Source organism: Gouania willdenowi, chromosome 9, assembly GCF_900634775.1.
Source record: "Gouania willdenowi chromosome 9, fGouWil2.1, whole genome shotgun sequence".
Classification (NCBI taxonomy): domain Eukaryota; kingdom Metazoa; phylum Chordata; class Actinopteri; order Blenniiformes; family Gobiesocidae; genus Gouania; species Gouania willdenowi.
Window position 1 is genome coordinate 4,434,369 of NC_041052.1, and position 23,596 is coordinate 4,457,964.

General features: G+C 35.7%; 1 protein-coding gene across 5 annotated transcripts in view; it reads left to right on the plus strand.

Annotated features, from left to right (window-relative positions):
- The first annotated feature begins 21,233 nt into the window (after positions 1-21,233).
- Positions 21,234-23,596, plus strand: part of dmxl1 (Dmx like 1) — a 70,001-nt gene continuing 67,638 nt past the window's right edge. For 3 of the 5 annotated variants that reach the window (XM_028458035.1, XM_028458040.1, XM_028458038.1), the window contains exon 1: positions 21,234-21,577. The gene's annotated coding sequence lies outside the window, so the exon portion shown is untranslated. Of the gene's footprint in view, positions 21,578-21,728; positions 21,763-23,596 lie in introns of all 5 variants that reach the window. The other 2 variants (XM_028458037.1, XM_028458039.1) reach the window with 1 other exon arrangement.

A 23,596-nucleotide genomic window follows, 5' to 3' on the forward strand; every position in this document is an offset into this window, starting at 1 on the left:
GAAAATATACAAAAATTACTTTAAATATGCATAACAATAACAAAATACACAAAATGACAGAAAAAATACTAAATAGCTACAAAAACCATTAAATGACTTTTAAATGTACAACTATAGAAAAGTACATAAAATAACAGAAAAAAAAATCCAAAAACACACACATCTACAAAAATAACAAAAAAAAAACATGCACAATGATAACAAATAACACAAAACAACAGAATTTTTTTTTTAAAAATTCAGAAAACATAAAATGACTTAAAAATATATATACAAAACTACAAAAATACACAAAGAAAATAAATAATAATAAACCTGTCACTGTGAATGTTCATGGACATAATTTTTTCATTTAAATGTTCACCTATTTGCACTACTCATCAATGCACTACTGCACTATTATCTTATTATTATTATTATTGTATTCTTATTTTATTTCATTATTATTATTATTATTATTATTATTATTATTATTATTATTATTATTATTATCTTGTTATTTTTATTTAGTTTGCACATATTAGTCTAACTACTCTTATATTTATGTTTATACTTCTTTATTTTTCTCTATTTTATTTATTTTTCTTTATTCTAGTTGATTGTTATTATTTAATGTTATACTACCTGAGAGAGCACAGGTCACCAAAAGAAATTCCTCGTGTGTATTCATTCACCCCAGGCCAATAAAGTTGATTCTGATTCTGATTCTGATTCTGAAATAATGTACATAAAGTGTATTGTTTATTATTTATTATTGTGTTTTTGAGCTGTTGAGACCCAATCAATTTAATAGATGCTCATTTACAATATCTCATCCATTAACTGGTGCCTTTATAAAGAGTTTATTAGTTTTACTCCAGTCATAACAAGTTAATGGTTGATTGTGTTCCTCATTATTATGATGTCATGGTAAAATGTTGTAAATTGTGGCTAAATGAGGTGAAATAAGTAACACCTAAAGTCTTCATGTTTCCTAGCAACGTTACAATAACTAACTGTAACGCAGGTTTCTGTTAAGCTTGACCAACTCTTTTACTTGTCTTTACTCAACCCAACGACAAAAAAAATCACATCGTAAAAAAAAAAAGTCAGATACGCACACATTTACACGTGAACGCACATGCATGCCCACTTTTCCGCACACAGACAGACAGACAGACAGACAGACAGACAAGCACAAAGACACACACACACCATCCTGCTGGGCCCCCACCAGCCAGCTTCATTTTCCTCTGTGGTACAGGTTTGTATGAAAGCCATGAATAAGTCAGCATTTCTGCATGATAGGTCTGTAACTAGGAGTGACAGATAGAAAGCATGGTCTTTAGAATCTCAAATGAGACGTAGAGTTGGAGTGTCTCAGTCTGTGTGTGTGTGTGTGTGTGTGTGTGTGTGTGTGTGTGTGTGTGTGTGTGTGTGTGTGTGTGTGTGTGTGTGTGTGTGTGTGTGTGTGTGTGTGTGTGTGTGTGTGTGTGTGTGTGTGTGTGTGTGTGTACGTGTGTGTGTGCACGTGTGTGTGTGCGTGCGTGTGTGTGAGTGTGTGTGTGTGTGTGTGTGTGCCTCATCTACCTCACAAATGGACATCATGCAGCTGAAGTCTGACAGAGAGGCTGGGGCTGAGTGAATTGTTGTTGACGGAAGCTGAAAATGAAGCAACTTTAGTGGAAAATGGGGTCATGATTTATAGTCTACGTTGTCTGAAAAAATATCATAATAAGACATTATAATATGTACTGTATTTATGATATGTTAGTGTGAATTAGTGTATTGTGTTTATATATTCATTACAGGAGAATGAAGTCTAGATGACAACAATAATCTGTAACTAAACCTTATATTTTCCAACAAGTGCTCTCTCAGAAGTAAAGAGAGGAGCGGGTGGAACGAGCCTGACCTCATTTCCATCCAACACTTGTTGAATCAGCTGATTTTTGTGCCACAGTAACAAACACAACCTGCACTAAGGTCAGCTGAGTTGTGTTTGTGTCCAATGCTGGAGGTAGAACGATGTCATCATACGACAGCAATAAGTGACCAGGCTGAGATTTAGCACATTATTACTGTCATTAGCTGCCCTAGCATTGACTACAATAGGTTGAAATTTATCACCTCATTTCATCGATAAATTTAAAAAAAATTCGCTTGGAAAAAAGTTAAAAGTTGAAATTGCTGCTCGAAAGTTTGTTCCGTTCTCCATTGTAAATTCTGTCTTATTGATCATCCATCCCACACAGGGACCACCCCTCACACCGACTGATTTTTTAGCTGGAGGAAGCCCACGCAAATCATGGGGAGAATCATCAGGCTTGGGAATACAAATGAGTGAAATTTCATGTTTCTAGGACCAAAAGTGTTACCAGGAGGACGAGAGAAAAAAAAAAAAAACATGAACGTTTTAAGATTTTAAGGAGAAGCCTGACAATTCTCCAACGCATAAAGAGCCTGCAGATGTGTGGTATTAGGTCCACTTCAGGCTTGATATTTCAGAAATCGCTTATCCTATGCCTCAAGATGTGGTGTTGTATTGAGCTCTCCACTCTAAAAATAGGATCGAAGTTGAAAAGTCACTGCAGTTGAAGGGCTGTAAGTCAAAAACGGTTAAAGATGGAGAACAGATGAAGGTATTAGCTGAAAGTGAACAGATAGCTGGACATTTTAAAGTTGAATGCTTGACATAGGATGAAGAATGGCTGAACAGCTGAACTTCAAATATGGAGGGGGAAAAAGGCTTAAAGTTCAAATGTTCCAAATTACAAAAGTGCAAGAATAAACCTCTGGAATATTCTGAAATTTTTGATATCTTATTTGTCAAAATCAGACAAACGGTGTAGGTGTAGTTAACGCAGATGTTAATGTCTTCTGCATCCTCACTAATTAACGTTAGTTGACTAATTCCCCTGGAGATTCAGTCTTCTGTGGATGAAGCTGATTATTTCTGTGTATTTTTTGGTGCGAGTCAGTGGAAAAGTGAGCAAATGTGTTTTTCCTTGAACTTGTTAATCAGTTCATCTGTAGCCACTTCTTCTCTCTCTCTGGCTACATGTCACTTCTTATCCAAATGTCAAATGTCAGAGTATGATTAGTTAAAACAGCCTCAGACGGAGAGAGTTAGTGGCTCTGTTTGTCTTAGATTAACTTGGAAGAAGATGAGAATATAAGACGATAATGTTATTGTTACTTATTTATGCAGAAAACTTCTTTGTAGCCAGGGGTCAGTACAGTGGTCATGGCTTCCGTCTGATGACCCTCAGATGGAAGACCGTCTTCTCTAATCTATCAGGCTTCAATCAATAGGTTAGCAACACTGTTATAAAAAAACATAAAAGAAAAGAAGAGCTTAGTTTTTTACCTCTGTGCACAAGAAAGCAACATACAGTATTTGTGTAGCATCAGCGTAGCATTTTACCTCAGACCAAAGAGAATTTTTTCTTCATTTATTTATCAAAACAAGAAAGATGCATTAATAGGTCCAAATGTATGGACCCCCCATTTTATTTTAATTTCTGGATCCAATCCTGATGAAATTTGGTGAGCTAACTGAGAAACCAATCTGACATAACTGAGTCAAATCTCATAAAGATCGGTCAATTACTAACCGAGATATAACTTTTTAAAATTCCACCAATTATGCGAGATATGGAATTTTAGGATTTTTCAAAATAATCCAAAATCTGTAAATTGATCCGTATCCCCTCCATGACCTAATGGAATCTTTCATAGCATAAGGTCTCAAATTTTGTCCAAATTTGTTAACTACTTTTGATATAATCAAATATATATATATATTTATTTATATAATGGAAAGACCACCTTCCCCTGTCATTAAATATAACATTTACGTAAAAGATTATTGTACCAGCAGCTCTTACAATGCAGCCCCTAATGGTAAAATATAGACATTCTAGTTCATTTTATTACAAATTCACCTAGCGGTCCGGTTCTTGCCCGTTTTGACACCACTGAGCTACACATAAGTTTCATATGTTACAAGAAATAGTAATAATAATAATGACACTTTACAACAACAACAGAATAATAAAAACAGTCCAATACATTATACATTATTATTATTTTGTCTTATTGGAATTGACTTTGAGAAAGTTGTAGGTGAATCAGTTTTTAATTTCTTAAAGACAGTGGGTAAGGGAGGGGGGTGAGTGGAGTCAGGTTTACTGGACAGATAGAGCTGTGACACATAGAGCAAAGCATAGAAAATGAATGCCGAATTTTCTGAAGATATTGCCAAGTGGAAGGAGATAGATGATAGAGAGAAGGGGGCCCAGGACGGAGCCCTGGGGAACACCAGAAGTGACGGGGGAGGGCTGGGAAGTGAAGGTTTTGAGTTGGATGAACTGAGTGCAGCCTGAGAGGTAGGAGTGGAACCAGAGGAGGGGGTTTGATTGAGAGCAAATGAAGGAGAGTCTATTGATGAGGATGTGGTGAGAAATGGTGTCGAACGTCGAACTCAGATCAAGGAGGATGAGGATGGAGATTACACCGGTGCCATGAGGAGGTCATTGGTGAGGAGTGGAGTTTCAGGGCTGTGGAGGGGACGGAAACCAGCTTGGAATTTTTCATAGAGGCTGTTTTGGGAGACATTACATCTTGTTATTTCCATCTTCTTCCCATGTACAGTAGATCAAGACCTTTGGTTCACTCCAGTCTCTCCATGCTTTTCCCCATCTTGGTCCTCACATAGACTATGGAGGCTGATTTAATGGCATGTACACAAGGTCCCTGCTGAATAAGTCATTACACACCCATAGTGCTCATCTATGTTTCAGTGTTTCCATCCTAATGCCATCTTCTGTTTTATCTTCACTTTTTATGCTCTTGTATTATATTGACATTTATTTTTTCATGTTTTATCCTGATACAGTGTTATTCTTTGTGATCTGTTATGATGAGACATAAGAAAGATGAATAACCTGAAGTAGGTGTTTTCTCTCTCTAGGAAAAAATAAAAACAAGATGAATATAAAGCAATATTCTCTAATGTACTGCAGATCACAGCTGGCTAATGCCTTCCCTCGAGGGTGATTGAGAAAAACAGTCTTTTTTTGGGTTTATTATCTTTTGATGTACTAGTTTGATGCCATTTTATCCCCAGCAGAGAAAGAAGTAAAAAAACACATTTGGGTACATCCTTTAGAGGCATTTTCATTGGAGAATAATTGTCATTGAGATCCAGCTCATCATCAAAAAGGAACGAGCTTTAAACTGCTCAATGATTGATGGGTGAGATGAAAGTGAATGTAGGTCACCGTGGGTGAGGGTCGACTGGAGTGGCATAAATCAGACATGGGGGATAATGACTATAGATCTCATTGAGGATAATGACCAAACTGCTGCAATTTCAGGTGTATTCAACAGCTATAACTCAACAACCTGCTGTGACCACCAGTGGCTGCACGGCACCATTCATTTATTCATTTTCCTTTTCTACTGACAAATAATTGGATGTTGGTGGAAAACAAAGGCCGTTTACAAGAGAGACATGAGGGAATCCCTGATAGAGCCAGCGTATGAATAGATAATATCCTACATTTAATATTGTACCCAAACACTGCTCATTCATATTCTACTCATGGTTATAACTATGGAAGAGGATTAGGGCCAATTTTGATGAAGAAAGTAATTTTGGGCAAATCAAGATGTCAAGAATGAAGTCAAAATGTCAAGATTAAAATTTAAATTTGGAGAATGAAGTTGAAATATAATGTTGAGATTAAAGTCGAGAAGACGAGATTAAAGTCAATGTTTTGAAAATGAACTCAAAATACAATGTTGTGATTAAAGTCAAAGGTTTGCTAATACAGTCAAATCTACGGAAGCTGATGAGGGACAGTTAACCATATGACAACAAACAGCAGATCGTGGTTGTCCACGAAATGCCATGTATCGATGAATGCGTGAAAGCAGGGGTCACCAACAGGGTGTCCATGGGCCCCAGGTAGCCCACATGGACCATGTGAGGGGCCCTCAGGAGCTCTAGTCACCAATGAGCTCCATCTGAAAACTGATTTACTTTCCAGGATTCCAACTCACAAATGAGACATGTAGTTATTACTTTGTAAAATTAAATACCGCTGATAAAGTGTATTAAATTAACCATCTTTAAGTGTTTAGTTTCAATGAAACATTGTGACAAATATTTTTAAATGTTGCATATCTGGTGTATGGTCATTGGTTTGTTAAATATAATATAATATAACATAACATATAAGATATATTTATAAAAATGTTAGGTGGATTTTCCATAAAATGTAATGAAAATGAAACAATTGCATAAATAAAGAGAAATAAAGTGTTTCATGTTCATACCTCAACATTTCCTACCTTTTTAAGTTACTGCTATCCTTATTATTTTACCCTCTAATTGAATTGAAACCATGAAAATGCAGAAATTAAGAAGTGCTCCTCTCACTGGTAGCCCTATGCAGTACCTATGAAGTAGCTCACAGTTTCAGAAAAGTTGGTGATGCCTGCTTTAAAGCATATTTCGAAGTTGGGTTTAATAGCAAAGAGGTTCTTTCTTTTTTAGCTCATAATCACGACTTTGAAGAGATATTTACAAAAACCTAATCTGTTCAGAAGGAAAAAACCAGTCAAGTTTAGAAGAGGTGAAGCATTTTCAGTCCGTCTGTGGCTATTGAGGAGCTACAGAAACAGTTCTAATGGAGACTGTTGTCATATGGTGAATTGGCCCTAGTCAGCTTCCGTAGATGTGACTTTAATAGCAAACCTTCGACTTTATCACGGTTTTGAGTTTATTTTCAAAATTTTGACTTAAATGTCATCTTTTTTTACTTTAATATCGACATTACATTCCAACTTTATTCTCAAAATTTCAACTTTAATCTTGATATTTTGACTTTATTCTTGATTTGGCCAAATGTATTTTCTCCATCATAACTGGCTCTAATCTGCTTCCGTATTCACGATCCGTTTCTTTTTTCTATTCTACCAGTTGGATGTTATCTGAGCGTGGAGTTATCTTAGTGTCTGCTGTGTGATCGCTGTTGTTGTTTAAATGTAAAAAAAATATTCTTAGCCCTCCATTAAATAAATTCACTTCACATCTCTTCAGACAGCAGGAAGCAGCCAGATAAACAAAGACGCCAACGTATCCGATAATAAAGAGGCTAGGGCTCAATGGGAGACAAAACACAGAAACACAGTCAAGCAAACACAACTCCAACACACTGGGAATCACTAATTTACACTTCGCTTAAGACAAGGAGAAATAAACTATATAGGATTGTTTTGTTTTTTTAATAACTTAGTGAACTTAGTGAACTCATGTAAACTGTTCTGTGGAGTGGAATACATTACTTAGGATTTCTGTAACACACATAAACACACTAATTGACTCCCAATAGACATGAAATGACAGGAACACACACAAAAAAGGAGCAAAAACACACAAAATTACTTAAAAAAACAAACAAACTTACAGCAAAATACACAAAAGGACCACAACCAATCCCACTTAAAATGACACCATAAACACACAAGACGACTAAATGTGAAGAAATTATTAATTTACAAAACAGAAACAAAAATATACAAAGTAAGGGTAAAATATACCAACTAATAAAAAATACACATGACTCCAAAAACACCCAAAATGATAACAAAAACACAAAATGAGAGAAAATATACAAAATTCCAACAACAACGCACAAATATATCTAATAACACAACAAATAGCAACAAAAAAAACCACACAAAATTATATACAAAATGCATACAAATTACATACAATACAAAAAAAGACAATAATAACAAACAAAAGGAAAAAAGACACAAAACAACAACAACAATACACAAAAATGATTAAGAAAATATACCAAACAACAACAAAAACACAAAGAGCAACAAAATTACATAAAATAAAACCAAGAACAAACAAAACAAAAACACACAAATGAGAGAAAAAAATAGACTCGTAAAACTAAAACCATTGTGTGAACTAATGCTTAGATTGGTCATTATTCTAAATGCTAACATTAATGTTGATTATGTGACCCTCAGATTAAACAATCATATTTATGTGCCTCCCACTGTGATTAAAGTCTGAAATATAATATAAATACATTTCAAGGAAGAGGAAGATTTCACTTTGATTTGCGTGAGTATAAAAACTCATCAAAATTTCACCTCTGTTCAGTCATTCCAGCCAATTACCAAAGCATTATTATTCTATTACAGAGCATTGTTGCATGTCCTAAAATATTCTTGCTTACTTAACATCCATATTGCATTACGCTTGCCCTAGATTTCCACTGTTCTTTTTGCACACTTTACAAATTGTTGAGCTCTCAGTACACATCTGCTCATTAATGTCTCTCTTGCAACAATAAAAAAGCTGAAATTCTTCTTTCATTTTTTATTTCAGTTGAAACTCTGTCTGACTGAGGGTGTGTATCGTCTCTGTGCCAAAATAGAGATCAGCTGTCAAGGAAAAAAACAATCCTAGCAAGAGGGATGTCTGCATACTCAGTGCAGTGCTTCCCAACTGTTGTGACCCCATTTTTATATCACAAATGTATTTTATTATAGTGTGTTACAAATACAGAGTCAGGATTAGTTATATTTGAAATAGTGAAAGTATACAATACTTTTGTTTGAAATTGTCCATGGTAAAGAATAACAATTAAATAACACACACACACACACACACATATATGTATATATATATATATATATATATATATATATGTGTGTGTGTGTGTATATATATATACAGACTTTCTTATATATATTCAAACTTTCATATTAAACGTTTCTGATATACAGTATATTCAAACTTCCATATATATATATATATATTCAGATTTTTATATATATATTTCAATTTTTCTCATATATATATATTCCAACTTTCATATATCTATATTTAATTTACTAAACTACTTGCCATATATATATAGTTTATCAATTACTAGACATTTCAGGTGATCCCACATGGGTTCACGACCCAAAGTTGAAAAACATAGGGATAGTGGGACATGGAAAGGAATGCAATCAAAAGAGCAAAAAGGCTTATTTAAGAGAAGAAGAAGAAGAAGAAGAAGAAGAAGAAGAAGAAGAAGAAGAAGAAGAAGAAGAAGAAGAAGAAGAAGAAGGTGAAGGTGAAGTCCACAAAGGGGTGAAGCTGTGACTTGTGTTGTCAGCACAAAGAGGACGGCAGGTGATGGAGGGATAATGACAGAAGGGGGCGGAGCCTGTGTGTGATCCCTGACCTTTCCCTGAGTGTGGGCTGCTGGGAATGGATGGAGGAAGAGGGCGGAGCTGCTACCGCCCTGATGTGATGATGATGATGGGATATCCTGAAGCCTGCCTGCTAACCCTGCTTCCTGACCTGGACTATGTGTGTTCTCAGGGTTTCAGAGCTGGTTCTGTGCGTCTGTGCAACGCAGATACACTCCAATACAACTCCTGTGGTGACGCATGCATGTTCCTCCCCTGACTCACAGATGAACAGATTACAAGTACTCACGTTACAACCTTAAAAAAAAACAAGTACTCAAGTTACTGTAATTGAGTTGCTTTTATGGGTACATGTACTTTTTTGAGCATATTTCTAAATCTGTAATTTTACTTGTACTTAAGTATAGTAATATGTTACTTTCTACACCCAACCATTAATGAGTAAATTATAATTTTTTGTTATAAAATGATCAACGGACATTATGAAACTACAAAAAATGAAAGTCAACAATCAAATCATAGTCGACCAATCAGATTATAAATAATGCCAGGTGCCAAAACAGGTTTTAGAGGTTTATACATGCGATGTTTACTGTATGCAAGGGAACCGTACCATGATTTATTACCAAAAATAAACATGAGGGGTGAAGTAAGTAAGTAAGTAAGTAAGTTTATTTTTGCAGATAAAATCACAAAGTGCTGTACAGAGTTGCGGTAAAAGTACAAGTGCAACACAATAGAATAATAAAACAAGAGTGCATAAACATCATAAGAACAGCAACATTAAAAGATAAATAAAAATTAAAATCCAGTTAACTAAAAGCTTTTCTGTAAAGTGTAGTCTTCATAGTGTCCACACAGTTGAGCTCCCTGAGAGACTGGTGCAGGTTATTCCAGAGTCTGGGAGCTACAGCCTGGAACGCCAGGTCTCCTCTGGACAAACAACAGGTGATTACATTTTGGTGATGTTCTGGCTACCAAAATAAAACATAAACTGTAGATATAAATAGATATATATGAATATTCCATTCATTTCTTGTTGATGATGTCATAGGTCTCTCAGAGTCAACAGCTCAATGTTGACAGGTAGTCATGGTAACAGCTCCATGTTGACATGTAGTCGGGGTAATCCTGAGTTTATCATGTCACCTTGACCGGAGCGTGTTAGCTGAGCTTGAGGTGCTTGGCAGAGGTCTGCGCTCTCCGTGTGTTTTTCTAGTTTTATTGTTGTTTTGTTTACATTTTAGTTATTTTTGTGCATTTGTAATCTTTTTGTGTACTCATGTTGTTTTCATGTGTGTTTTTATTCTCTTTTACTCTTTTATAGTTGTACTTATGCATGTTTTGTGTGTTTTTGGAGTCATTATTGTTTAATTGTATTGTTGTTTGGTTTATAATTAAGTTATTGTTGTGTATTTGTAATGTTTTTGTGTATTTATGTTGTCCTTTCATGTGTTTTCATTGTCTTTTACTGTTATTTTGTATATTTGCAGTCTTTTCTTGGGTTTTTGTTGTCCTTTTGTGTAATTTTGTAACTAGTAACTTTTACTTTCAGTATTATTTAATTGAGCTACTTTTTACTTGGACTAGAGTATTTATGTATGACTTACTTGTACTTGTACTTGAGTACAGTTAAAATCTAGTAACAGTACTTGTACTTGAGCAGGATATATCAGTACTCTATACAACTCTTGTGCCTCACACACACATGTGCAGGTGGACACTGACTGTGTTTGTCTGACTCTGCAGAAGCTGAGCAGCCAAAACACACACACAGACACACCTCCACATGCAATGAGTGCCAAGGACGCTTCAGTCCAGGTCACACAGGAAAACCAAGGACAGGACGGTGTTGAAACCATAGAACAGAGGACAAAGAGCTGGTGGATGACAAAACATCACAAAGTGGGCCAAAGATGGCACGACTAAAAACATAACAATCCCACAGTACAGCTGCTGTACTGAGCCCAAACAAACCAGGATTATCCTCCCTGTGCTTGTTTTAATAAAGTCACACACCAAAGGAATGCCCTTCATTTACAGTATTTAAAGACCGGAAATCATGACTTTGAAATATGGTTGTTTGTCATTATTTAATGCTGTTTGAACATAAAATGAGTTATCAGTGATAATCTCTACTCATACTCAAATATGAAGTACATGTACTCAATTTTGCTTTAATAATGCAGTAGTACACTTTGCTAGTGAAGTAAAAAGTGTCACTAGTGCTACTAGAAAAGCAAATTCAGACTTTTCATTGGCTTTTGAAAATATTACATCCAATCAGATACATTATTCCCACCAATTTACATTTGGGTCTACTAGTACTACTAGTAAGGAAAGCCTTTGAGCATAAATGGGATATCAGTATCAACGATAGTTAAATTGTACAAGTACTAACATTTTGAGTACATCATGTATTCACTTTAACTTTACTAGTGAGGGAGTACACTTTACTAGTAAAGTAAAACGTGTCACTATTACTACTACTTCTGTTGTAATTTGCGCTACATAAATAAAGTTGAATTGAATGTACTAATAAGGGGGCAGGGAAAAGCTAATTCAATTCCAACCAATCAGAGAGATGAATTTGATTATAATCACTCCTACTTCATTTGCACAAATACTACTAGTAAGATGTAGTACAAGTACTGACAGTAGTACTAGTAAACAAAGGTTTTCACACACTAGCATAGCATGTGAGTAGACCTCATTAATAACACAAAAACTACTAGTTCTAGTCAACTCAAAGCTCAAAATAAAAAAAGCTTTACTAGTACTACTAGTAACCCAGTAAAGTACACACTTAACCTTTACTAGCCAAGCAACTTTTTTCTTTACTAGTACTAATAACAGTACACTCAAACTCTTACTAGCAGTACTAGTATACTGTTTTTATTCTACTGGTAGTACTAGTAAAGATTTACTAGTCATATGGAAACAGTGGTATTAACTTTTTGTGGAATAAATTCACAATACACAATTGTAAAAACCAGGATTATGAGTTGCAATATTTCAGTAAAATGTGCTACTTCACATTATACTTTTTCAAAGATTTTGTCTAAAGTCTATTAGTACGAGTAAACAAAAAAGTTGTTTGACTAGTAAAGGTGAAGTACACAATTTTGGGTTATTACTAGTAGTATTAGTAAAAGCTTTGAATTTTCATTTGTGAATTTTTTCTATTTTTATGCCCGGCTACCGGACTCAAAACACCACTCACTTTGTTCTTCTTCTTCTTGTTCTTCTTCTTTTTCTTCTTGTTGTTGTGTACACTAGTTAAAATCACTACTCTTCTGTTATTCGGAAATGGATCGGGCTGAAATTTGGTAGCTACTGTATAATCTATGGATGTGTACGCATCAAAGCTCGGAGCCTGATTTTTGATTTGGTGCCCAGGGGAGCCCCAAGGGGCCCCAAAAGAAAAAAAAATGAAAGTCAATTTGTCATTTATTTGCGAGTCAAATATTACGACGGTTGGTGGTACCGAATCATTGGCACATACCAAATTATAAATGGGGCTCATTACCCCGAACGTGTCAAGGAGGCAGCAAGGGGACCCATTCTTCAAATGACCATTCCTCAGTTACTTCTCATTAGATAGGTATGCAGTTTGGCATGAATATGATGAGACGCTCAGAGCCCTTTTTTGAAATGGGGCACAGGGGCCCATCCCCGATTTCCGGTAATTTCCAAATTTATAGGAACATATATCTATAATTTAGCATAGATCACAATTTTCCAACGCACAATTTAATTTGTATTACTCAGTGGAACGAGTTATTTCACTGAATTCTCCGGAACACGGTACGTGCGTTTCTGTTCCTCGGGCCTGGCCATAGTGCATCAGAACTTGTTCTACTAGAACTACTGGTTTTTGTGTTCATGACAAGGTCTACTCACATGCTAGTGTGCAAAAAACCTTCACAAATTAAACTAAAGTTTTGTTTACCAGTACTACTATTACAGTACTAGTACTAAATGTCACTAGTAGTACTAGTAGACCTTATTCAAATGAAGCAGAAGGGACGTAATGAAATCCAGCTCTCTGATTGGTTGCAATGTTTTAAAAAGCCAATAACAAGCCCAAATTAGCTTTTCTCCACCCCCTTATTATGGCTTAGCAGTAGTAGTGCTATTGACACTTTTTGCTTCACTAGTAAAGTATACTCCTGCACTACCAAAATTGAATACACTAGTGCAGTCCCCGTAGGAAGTATATATAAGTGGGAGGGTCAGTAACTTTTTCATGGATGGCCAAAGGAGGTTGTTTGAAGGTGGGATGTTATCACTTTAGAGGTAGGACTGATGACATCATCACTGTAGAGCTAAGGACCAATGAACCAATGTTCTAACTGATGACATCATCACTGAAGAGCTAGAACTGAGGATGTCATCACTGTAGAGGTAGGACTGATGACATAATCACTATAGAGCTATGACCAATGATCCAATGTTCTAATGTTCTAACTGATGACATCATCACTGTAGAGCTAGAACTGAGGATGTCATCACTGTGGAGGTAGGACTGATGACATAATCACTATAGAGCTATGACCAATGATCCAATGTTCTAATGTTCTAACTGATGACATCATCACTGTAGAGCTAGAACTGATGATGTCATCACTGAGTCCATCGACTTAGAAGGTGGGGCGTGGGGCGTCCAAACAAATCCAACGTTGCACACCCTTGAACCAAGCAGCAGCCATGTTGAAACTCTCAGGTCAGTCTGATCCTGATCCGTAGGGATATTTGAGGAACACACACACACACACACACACACACACACACACACAGATTCCTTGCTTTTATTGAGAGATGATGTACTGTACTCCAAATGTTAATAGAGCTTAACTTTGGTTGATATCAAAGGCTTTCCTTATGTAACTACTAAAGAGTTCAAATGTAACATTAAATGTGTTTGTGTTTTTTGAATAAGATCATTTGTCAGTGAGGATCATTAGAGAATGTACTGGTCATTGTTTGGGACTTGAGGAGAGTGTTCTTCTTGTGGAAAAGCTTCTTCACTTCACATTGAAACATCAAAGCTTGGCTTTAGTGAAACTTCAAGCCTGTGCCCTCCCACCTCCACATCCACTAATTACAGCTCATGCAAGTCATCAACATTATTACTCCTCAAACCACCGTATAATAATACCACAAAGCTCTTCAAAGAGGCTTCTCACAGTCCCTGGAAGAAAAGAAGAAGAAAAAAATAAAAACTCATGGATTATACATTAGGAAGGTGTGATTCAGGCTTTCTATTCAGGCTCATGTCATCCTGATGCTCTTTGGAAGAAGATATGACGCACATATAAACTGTGATTTTTGGAGTGAATAAATGTGCCAAACTTTCATTTACTGCTGGGAATATCCACAGTAGAGGCTAAATGAGAGGAAAGAGTCAGGATGAATTCAACGCTAACCTTCAGCTGTGTTTATGGATGTTCTCGTGCTGCCCCCATGTGTCCTACATGGGAAATTGTAACAGTTATTAGCATGGGAGTGGGTGGACTGCACTTCTGTACCAAGGTGGATTTGTGTATTTATTTTTACAGTAAGAAAAGATAAATTATTTTCAATCTAAAAAAAAAACTCCAATTAAAAAAATCAAAGGAATAAAAAGTGTTAGAAGGCAAGCAAATATTTGACACCCAAGAAAAATTGCATTAAAAATGTTTTTTTTTAAATTTAATTTAAAACAATTTTTATTTTAGGTGAACTGTTTTTCTGTTTTTTTTTTTTCAAATTGTTTTTTTTTTTTTTAATTATTATCTGGGCCTTATTACGGGTAGGACATTTTCAGTATGAAGGTAGATTTGTGTTTTATTATTGAATTTAAGAAGTCGCTTCAACTGAAAAAAAACACAAACTTCACTTTAATTTAAAAAAAAAAAACTTCACTCAATTGGGGGGAAAAACCTTTTCAATCTAAGAAAGTATTATTTGATACCCAAAAATATCCATTTGAGCAGTTTTTTCTTTGATTAAATTTTACTTTTTTTTTTTTTTTTTTTTTTTTTTTTTTTTAATTAAAGTAAGGTTGTTGACTTTGTAAATAAAACATGTTTCTTTATTCAAGTCGTCTTTTTTGTATTTTAGCCATATTATAGGTAGGGCGTTTTCACAATCAGAATCAGAAGTACTTTATTTTTTCCAGGGGGAAATTACTTGTGTTGTAGATGCTGAAGAAATATTACTACAATAATAAACATTTAAGAAAGAAAGAAAGAAAGAAAGAAAGAAAGAAAGAAAGAAAGAAAAACGTGTGTAATTAAGCAAAAGACTGTTAATTAAATAAGGATTCACTAAAAGTGCACACATTTAGTAAAAAATGAAATATTATTATTATTATTATTATTAAATAATAATAATAATAATAATAATAATAATATACAAGTATATTTGTTTCTTTATTATTTCATAAACTTAAAAAAGTTGCTTAACTAATTTGCGTATGAAGGTATATTTGTGTTTTTATTATTTCATTAAAAAAAGTTGCTTATTCCAAAAAAAATTTCAATAAATAAAAGCTTTTTTTAAATTGAATTGAATTTATTTTAACTGAAATTATTATTTGATTGAAGCAATATTTTGGGGGGATATGGGGTGAATAAAAAACACACCAATTTGACTTCAATAAAAACTATATATTGTTTCTCATTTTTGGTTGTTGAGGGTGAAATAAAAACAGTCAAGCTAACAGTTGCCTATTTCTTATTATCAAAAGACTGGAATTTATCCTATTTTTCTCATCAAAACAGTTTAAAAATCAAACTAAAAGAGTAAAAACATGGTCAAGTGGGCTGTTTTCAACATCTTATGTACATATAATACTAAAAAAGCTTATGTAAAGAGTGAAAAATGATGGTATGCATATTTACACTTCAATGATTCTTTGACACACTTCTGAACCTGGAAGTCAACATTTTCATCAAGACTAAAAGTCACCAACCGTCCCTAATGTTTCTGAGATGTTTTAATTTGTCATGGAGCATGTCTGTCTCATTCATCTCATCATGCCTTAATGGTCTTTGACTTCACCCCCCATTCTCATCCACTTCCAACGCTGTTCAACAATGGAGCTCAGGCTGAATGTGTGAAAATTAAGATGCAGCATGCTGGATAAATAATATAGAGAAGATTACACAGTGTCTACAATGTGTTGAGTTTATTACAGGCCTATAAAATGACAAAGTTTAGTATCAACTTTCAAACAAATCACATTTTGTATCCAAAAAGAACATAATATTTTACAGGGAAATCAAATGTTACAAATATAAGACAGTTATGAGCTTTCAGTTATAATAAACTGGTATCCTGTGTAATTATCCAACAGTGACACCTTGTGATATTTGCAGGTTATTACCTAAAACAGATAAACACAAAAAGTGAGCTTGTCTGTTCCAATAGCCATGTTATTATTATTCAGTTCAGCATTTAGAATAATGCCCAAACTGAGCATTAACGTGTCTATTATTTTTTTGTGTGATTTTGGGGTCATTTTTTTTATATTTTTTCTCTCATGTCATGTGTTGTTTTGTTTATTCTACTGTAGTTTTTGTTTATTTTTCAAGTCGTTTTGTGAATTTTCTGTGATTTTATATGTTGTTAAGAGTCTATTTGTATATCTTCCCTCACTTCATATGTTGTTGTATTGTATATTTCACTGTTATTGTTTATTTTGTAGTCAATTTGTGTGTTTTTCTGAAATTTTCAATAATTTTTGGAATCATTTTGCATATTTCTCTCTCACTTTATATTATTCTTGTTGTTTTGTATTGTTTACTTTTGTTTTTGGTTATTTTTCTAGTTGTTTTGTGCATTTGTTTGTAATTTTCAATGGTTTTTTGAGTCATTTTGGGGGTTTTTACTCTCATTTTATGTCATTGTTTTATGGTATTTAAATGAATTTTTGTTTATTTTTGTAGTCATTTTGTGTATTTTCCTGTAATTTTGTATGTTTTTTGGAATCATTTTGTGAATTTTAGTTGTTGTTTTGAATATTTTTGTTGTTGTTTTATGTAATGTTTTCCTTTTGTCTGTTTTTCTGTAATGTATGTTTTAAGAGTAATTTTTGTGTGTCATTTAACATATTTTTCTCTCATGTGTGTTTGTGTTGAGATTTTGTGTATTTTCGTTGTTGTTTATGTTTTTGGTATCGTTTAGTACATTTTAAAATAATTTTGCGTGTTTTGTTGCCGTTTTGTGCATTTTCAGTATTAATTAGTATATTTTTCTCTCATTTTTAGTGTTTTTGTGTATTTTTGTATTCATCTTGTGCATCTTTCTGTCATTTTGTGGTTTTTTTTAAGTCTTTTTGTACTTTTTGGGGACATGCCAAATTAGTCCATGGGCTACATGTGGCCCCCGGGCCCCCAGTTGCCCATTCTGAAATACATCATAAAAAACAATAGGAGGTTTTGAGGTCAGTCTGGAGTCATCTGCGTATTCATGTCATTGCAAGATTGACCCCAATGTTTGGAGATCAAGAAGCTGAAGGGACCAAAACCATCTGTTGTCATAGACTCCCAGGGATTTATGATCATTTTTATGACTTTGGTGGTTTGGGGCTCATTTTTTTCATGCTACAGAATGAATTTGGAAACAATTGCACATTTCCTCTAGGGTTTACGGTGATGAATAACAATCAGACAGCTGCTCTCGCTGCTAACTCAGACAAAGTCTCGACAAATACAGAAATCTCTTCCATGATTCTCTGCTGTCTGCTTACACTTCCTCAGGCATTTGTAACACTATGTGTCACAGATTCATTTTCTCCTCTTTAGATTTCCAAGTGATTGAAACATCATGAAATGTTGTAGAACAAGTTTGCATCCCTACACAGTGAAGAACAACTATTTGACCTTAAATCTTCCATTAGCACTGGTGTTTTTTGGACTGCAGACTGGTCAAACAGGTCTGTAACTGTTTCTGCCACACCTGAGATACTGGTGTATCCTGAAATGATCCATTAGAAAACAATTCACCCTTGTCTCTTCTTGAAGACAAACACATCATTTATGCAGAACAAACACCTTGTTTGACCCATTTTCCAAAATATAAGCTTTTCTAATGTTTCTTTGTTACCTCTACAATTATATTACAACCATTCCCAACAACCAGTTTATGATTCTGATGGATTAAAACTGTGAAAGGTATTGCCAGTAGTTAACTATATTTTTTGCAAGTTCAAGAGGTGTCTATTGATTAATGAATCAATCAATCAATCTTTTATTTGTATAGCGCCAAATCATAACCAATGGTATCTCAAGACACTTTACAGTAGAGCAGTCTTAAGGACGGACTCTTCATTTTATGGATACACACATATGCATATATACGTATATGCACATACATATGTATCCCACACCCAACATGAATTCATCATGGCGGCAAGGAAAACCTTCTGTTAAGCAGCAGGAACCTTGTGTGGATCCCATTCCTATGATGAACAGCCATCCGCGTTATGCTGTGTTGGGTGTGTGCAGAGGAGAGGGTGGAGACAGAGTTGTTGAGACTCCGTAACTCCACACTAAGGATCCCACGGACCTGCAAGACAAAAGCCAGAAGGAGTACAGGAGCAAACACACAAGGGAAAAAGCAGACATAGAGGGACTGTTTGAGAGAGGAATGGGACCCTCTCCGGTCCCTCTCTAACCTAAATGATCTCTCTCTTAACGCCCTCTCCAACCTCTCTCCAACTGAGCATGCCAGACCCCCCCACCGGCAGTCTATGCCTATTGCATCTTAACTATGAGCTATGAGCTAGTTCCTAACTAAAAGCTTTACCAAAGAGGAATGTTTTGAGCCTAACCTTAAAGGTAGAGAGGGTGTCTGCTCCCCGAACCGTGGTTGGTAGATGGTTCCAGAGAAGTGGGGCCTGATAACTGAAAGCTCTTCCTCCTATACTACTTTTAGAGACAAATGGAACAACGAGTAGTCCAGCATTTTGAGAGCGTAGTGTTCTGGGGGGATTGTATGGCACTACAAGCTCCTTGAGATAGGCTGGTGCCTGTCCATTTAGGGCTTTATAAGTGAGAAGAAGAATCTTGAATTCTATTCTATATTTTATGGGAAGCCAAAGCAGAGAGGCTAATACAGGAGTAATGTGATCTCTTCTCCTAGTTTTAGTCAGTACACGTGCTGCAGCATTTTGAACCAGCTGAAGTGTCTTAAGCGACTTGCTCGGGCAGCCTGCTAAAAGAGAATTACAATAATCCAGTCGAGAGGTAACAAAAGCATGGACTAGCTTTTCGGCATCGCCCTGAGACAGGATAGATCTGATTTTAGCAATGTTACGGAGATGAAAGAAGGCAGTTCTTGAAGTTTGTTTTATGTGAGAGTTGAAGGATAAATCCTGATCAAATAGAACCCCAAGGTTTCCAACAGTTGTGCTTCATGCCAGAGTAATGCCATCTAGGGCAGTTAGGCTAGCATAGGTTTCTCTAAGGTGTCGTGGGCCCAGTATAATGACCTCAGTCTTGTCTGAGTTGAGAAGAAGAAAATTTTGGTCCATCCAGGCCCTAATGTCCTTTAGACAGGCCTCAAGTTTAGATAGCTGATTTGTCTCACCTGGCTTCATTGATACATACAGTTGGGTATCATCAGCATAGCAGTGAAAGTTAACAGAGTATTTTCTCATAACATTACCAAGGGGGATCATATAGATACAGAAGAGGATTGGACCTAGCACAGAGCCCTGAGGAACCCCATAGCTTACTTTAGTGTACACAGAAGACCTATTATTCACGTGTACAAACTGGTACCTATCAGATAGGTAGGACTTAAACCAGTTTAGGGCAGTCCCTGTGATTCCAAGTAATTCCTCTAATCTCTCTAGTAGAATATAGTGATCTATAGTGTCAAAAGCTGCACTAAGATCTAATAAAACCAGCACTGAGCTCCTTCATCTGAAGCCCAGAGTAGATCATTAGTTACTTTAACTAAAGCAGTCTCTGTGCTGTGTTGAGCTCTAAAGCCTGACTGGAAGTTCTCGAACAGGCTGTTGTTTTGAAGGAAGTCACAGAGCTGAGCTGCCACAACTTTCTCAAGAATCTTTGAAATAAAAGGAAGATTAGATATAGGCCTGTAGTTTGCTAAAGTGCTGGAATCAAGAGTAGGTTTTTTGAGAAGGGGTTTGATTACAGCTACTTTAAAGGACTGTGGCACGTAGCCTATTGATAGGGATATATTTATTGTCTCCAACAAAGATGGGCAGACTAGGGGAACAACTTCTTTAAACAGCTTAGTTGGGATCAGATCTGAAAGGCAGGTCGATGGTTTGGAGGATGAAATATCAGAGTTAAGTTCCTGAAGTCCTATATGTGTGAAACAGTTTAGGTTGGGCCTATTTACATTTAATGGTACAGCAGGCCCAGGTGAAGGCAGGGAGTGGCTAATTTTATCTCTAATCTTATGAATTTTATCGTTAAAAAATGTCATAAAGTCCTCACAGCTGAGGGCTAGAGGAATCATGGGCTCAATAGAGCTCTGACTTTGTGTTAGCCTGGCTACAGTGCTGAAAAGGTACCTCGGATTATTTTTATTTTCTTCAATTAGTGAGGAATAGTATGTAGATCGACTATGTCATAAGGCTGTCATGTATTTACTATGGCTTTCTTGCCAGAGTATTCGTGAATTGTGAATTGAATTGTGTTTTGTTTGTTTATGTGTATTTGTGTTGCAATTTTATTGGCTTTTTGTTATTTTTGTTGTCTTTTTGTAAATGTATCTGTTATTCTATGTATTTTAGTCATTTTGTCAGTTTTTTGGTTAATTTGTATATTGCTATTGCCATTTTGTGTATCTTTGTTGTCGTTTTGTAAATGTTTCTGTTATTTTTGTTGTCCTCTTGTATTTTTCTGTATTCTATATGTTTTGGATTTTTAAATAATCACTTTGTAAATTTAATTTAGGACTGATCATACCAATTGCCTGTTCCAGGAATAGAAGTTCCAGGCTTCTTGCTAGTGTTATACTACAAGACCCACAATGCATTACGGCGTAACAGTCGCTATCATGACACATCTTCAACCCCAGGAAAAGCTTCCTCTTTGGGATCGTTTTATTTGCTAAAGCTCCTGAAAGCTGCCGCTTGTGTCTTTGGTTTTCAGAAGTGAACGGACACTTTTATATTCATCTCGTTAAACATTGACAGGCCCTTTGACTGAGAGCCATGAGTGATTTACAGCTAACCTCGTAGCTCCGGAGCTGGCTAAAAGTGAGCTAGCTTGTGCTAACGTTAGCTAGCGGAGGAGACTGAGGTGTCGGAGGGAAGCAGAGGAGCCCTAAACCAGGCCAGTTGTTCTCAGGAGAACTCAGTGTGACTGTGGGCCTGCTGGAGGTGCAGAACAAGGTAAGCGCGCACACACACACACTTTATCCGGTTCTGGTCTTGTGACAGACCGTGTCCCGGTGTATATAACATAAATAACTTGACATCAGGTGAACAGCGACATGACAGCAAGTGTGTGGTGATGAATGTGTGACCTATGTCCTCTAAACAGAAGGAAAGGTGAAGGAGTCACATGGTATCACACGGTAAGTCAGATGTGTTGTTGTTGTTGGTGGTGGTGACTGACTGAAACATTATGATCACGTGAAGGACTACAACACAGGGAACATGGGTTCACTTCACTCTGTTTAGCTCCATCATTGATCCCCGTTCTTCCTTTTGTAACAGCAATTGTCAGTCAGTAAAGTGAGGAAATTAGGTTTGCATTGGCATATGGGTGTGTTAAACAGACGATAGTGCAGACATGATGGAGGGAAGTGTTACACCAGTGGTTACCAAACTTTACACAGTCCCGTACGCCTTCATACCTTTAACCTGAAGCCATGTACCCCCTATTCCTGCACACTTAATGTCATACGCAATGTAGAACTAAAGTGAAATGTGTCCATATATTTTACTTATTCTGTTGTGTTGAGGCATAATATATAATGATAATAAAAATAATAATAACTAGAATATTTACATTTCCTGAAGAAAATGCAAGTGAGGATGTAGGTTCAGGCTACAATTAGCTAGCATTAATCTAGCAATAGAATTAGCCTAGCATTAACACTGACTTAGCATTAACACTGACTTAGCATTAGCATTAACCTAGCATTAGCATTAATCTAGCATTAGCATTAGCCTAGCAATAGCAATTATGTAGCTATAGCATTGACCAAGCATTAAAGCTGGGGTACTCAATTTATTTTCTTTAATTAAAAAAAATATATATTATTAGCATCATATAGTATATCGTAAAAGTAATAATTTCTGAAAAAATCATATGTCTGCATGCTGTTTGTGCCTTATAATTAATTATTTTAGTTAATAAACCCCGGAACACAAAATCTTGGCGGTCACCCCCTCCACCTCCAATCACAGGATTTAGAGAAAGGAGGGGTGAGCAGAGCCCAAGAAGGAGCCTCCTCATTGGCTGCCGCGATATATAGTGAAGCGTGTGCACGGTGCAAACTTGTTTTCAGTCTTGGACTATCTTTGGACTGTTTTCCTTCTAGACAGGTAATCTAATGTTCCATTTTCCTATATTTTGTGTGAATCCTTTTGCGTGGCGATGTGTTTTACCGATAGTACACGTTCAGCTCTTGTGCGCAATTTCGTGCACTTCCTTGAGAGGAGGAGACTGGGAGGGATTATCAGTGTGGGGGACGGGATTTACGGTTTCTGTGTGAGTAAGTATTGTATATTGCATTGATTGTTTATTCACATTATAGTTTTCAAAGTGTTAGTAAATTGAGCGTTTGTTAATGTTTAGGTTAGGAAACCTAAATTGTCATTTACATAATAAAAATTAAAAAAAATAAATTAAATCAAAGTTTCCAACTTTGAAACTCCCTGGAGTTTTGCAAACTAATTTAATTGTATTTTTTTGAATGGATGCTACTATTTATGTTTGACTATAATGTCAAATTACTCCCAATTTCAATTTAAATCCATTTAATAATTCACATGACAAGTTTATATTTTTGAATGTTGCCATAACTCCCAAGCTTAAGTTCCTGTGGTAATTTACAGGAAAGAGGAAATGTACTTTCTGCCCCTCTCTTGTTTTGAATGAGCAAAGTCAAACCGGAATTTTTAAAGGTTACTTGAATTTAAAACCAATAATAAACACTAATGCTGTGATGTAAAGTATAAAAACCTATGCTTTTAAACTTGAAGACAACTAGATTTTAGTATTTAGGATTGTTAGGTGCATGTAAACATTGCACTGCTCCAGTACTTAGGCCTTGGCTCTGACGAGGTTTCCAGTATTCTTTTAGTTGAACATGTGATGAGCAGCCAACAATTTAATTTGGTAACACTAATTAGATACTTTTAAAGATCTTCTTTGTAGTCATTCCAGTTCTTGTTTGAGGT